This window comes from Hylobates moloch, unplaced genomic scaffold (genome assembly GCF_009828535.3).
Source record: "Hylobates moloch isolate HMO894 unplaced genomic scaffold, HMol_V3 SCAFFOLD_6988, whole genome shotgun sequence".
Lineage (NCBI taxonomy): Eukaryota > Metazoa > Chordata > Mammalia > Primates > Hylobatidae > Hylobates > Hylobates moloch.
The window spans coordinates 1-2491 of NW_026659263.1; the positions used below are offsets into that span (position 1 = coordinate 1).

The 2491-nt window shown below is 40.2% G+C and overlaps 1 non-coding gene across 1 annotated transcript; it reads left to right on the forward strand.

The window, feature by feature from the left end:
* The first annotated feature begins 2124 nt into the window (after positions 1-2124).
* On the forward strand, positions 2125-2231 carry LOC116465357 (U6 spliceosomal RNA). Its single transcript, XR_004247173.1, has one exon. It is a non-coding gene; the product is annotated as a U6 spliceosomal RNA (small nuclear RNA).
* The last annotated feature ends 260 nt before the right edge of the window (positions 2232-2491 follow it).

Here is a 2491-nt window from a genome sequence, read left to right on the forward strand (position 1 = left end):
GAGGTCAGGAGATCGAGACCATGGTGAAACCCCGTCTCTACTAAAAAAATACAAAAAAAAAAAATTAGCCGGGCGTGGTGGCGGGCGCCTGTAGTCCCAGCTACTCGGAGAGGCTGAGGCAGGAGAATGGCGTGAACCCGGGAGGCGGAGCTTGCAGTGAGCCAAGATTGTGCCACTGCACTCCAGCCTGGGCGACAGAGCGAGACTCCGTCTCAAAAAAAAAAAAAGAATTTTATATAAATACTATAATCATATAGTCTCTCTCTTTTGGCATCTCTCTGTATAGTTATTGAAATCATTCATCTTGTATATATCAGTAGTTTATTGATGAGTATTCATTATATGGATATATATCATTTGTTTATTTACCTGTTGATAGACATTTGAATTGTTTCCAGTTTTTGACTACTACAGATCAAGCTGTTATGAACATTTTGTGTGGAAGTCTTTGTATGGACAGATGCTTTTTCTTTTCTTTTGGGTAAATACCTAGGTGGAATGGCTGGGTCACATGACAGGTTTTCCAGAGTAGTTGTATTGTTTTACATTCACATCAACGCTGTATGAGAGTTCTAGTTTTCTACCTCCTCACTAACACTTGGTGTGGCCAGTGTTTTTCATTTTAGCCACTCTAAAATTACTGTTAGTTCATTGTGATTCTAATTTGCATTTCCCTAATGGCTTTTTAAAATTTTGAGATAGGGTCTCACTCTGTCACCCAGGCTGCAGTGGTGTGATCTTGGCTCACTGCAGCCTCTGCCTCCCAGGCTCAGGTGATTCTCCCACGACAGCCTCCCAAATAGCTGGGACCACAGGCTTGTATTACCACACCTGGCTAATTTTTTTGTATTTTTTTGTAACAGCGGGATTTTGCCACATTGCCCAGGTTGGTCTCGAACTTTTGGTCTCAAACGATCCTCCCGCATTGGCCTTCTAAAATGCTGGGGTTACAGGCGTGAGCCACTGTGCCTGGCCCTAATGACTTATGTCACGTGTCTTTTCATATGTTTGTTTGCCATCCTTATATCTTCTTTGACGAAGTGTCTAAATCTTTGCCATTGAAAAATAGTTGTTTTCTTATTGTTGAATTTTGAGAGGTGTTGTGTTTTTGTTTCTGATATATGCTTTGCAAAGATTTTCTCCCTAGGTTGTGCCTTCTCTCTTTTTGTTATTCTCTTAACAAAAGAGAATTTGTTATTTTCTTAACAAAAGAGTATTTCTTTCTTTTTTATTTATTTCTTTTTTTAATTAATTAATTTTTTTTCGAGACCGAGTCTCACTTCATTGCCCATGCAGGAGTGCAATGGCGTGACCTTGACTCACTGCAACCTCCGCCTCACAGGTTCAAGCGATTCTCCTGCCTCAGACTCCTGAGTAGCTGGGAACAGGCGCCCGCCACCACACCCGGCTAATTTTTGTATTTTTAGATGAGACAGGGTTTCGCCATGTTGGCTAGGCTGGTCTTGAACTTCTGACCTCAAGTGATCTGCCCGTGCTGGGATTATCAGCGTGAGCCACCACAACCAGCCTTAACAGTGTATTTCTTTCTTTCTTTCTTTTTTTTTTTTTTTTTGAGACAGTCTTGCTCTGTCACCCAGGCTGGAGTGCAGTGGTGTGATCTCAGCTCACTGCAAGCTCCGCCTCCCGGGTTCACGCCATTCTCCTGCCTCAGCCTCCCAAGTAGCTGGGACTACAAGCGCCTGCCACCACACCTGGCTAATTTTTTTTTTTTTTTTTTTTTTTTTTGTATTTTTAGTAGAGATGGGGTTTCACGGTGTTAGCCAGGATGGTCTCTGTCTCCTGACCTCGTGATCTGCCCGCCTCGACCTCCCAAAGTGCTGGGATTACAGGCGTGAGCCACTGTGCCGGCCAACAGTGTATTTCTAAGAACATAAATTCTTAATATTGATAAATTGTGTTTTTCCCATTATGTCTAAGAAATCTGTCTAATCCGAGACCACAGAGATGTTCTGCTATTTTCTTCTGGAGATTGTATAGTTTTAGGTTTTACATTTAAGTCTATGATTCATTTGGAGTTAATTTTTATATACGGTGTGAGGGATGGTTGGAAAGTTCTTTAGATATAGATATAGGTATATCTAAAGAACTTTTAAAAAGTCACTCGTGCTTGCTTCAGCAGCACATACATTAAAATTGGAACGATACAGAGAAGATTAGCCTGGTCCCTGTGCAAAGATGACCTGCAAATTTTTGAAGTGTTCTGTATTTTTCAGGGAGTCTCAGGCCAAGGATGTCATCAAAGAGTACTTCAAATGCAGTAAATGAACAGATAAATCTTTGGCTCACAAAAATCTTTGGCTCACAAAAAAATAAAAATAAAAACATATATAGATAGGTATATAGATATATCTATAGATATGTATGTTATATAAGTATATTTATAGCTATATATATGAGTGATTTTTAAAAAAGTTGCAGCACCATTTGTTGAAAACCTGTCCTTTCTCCACTGAATTGTTTTTGCACCTTA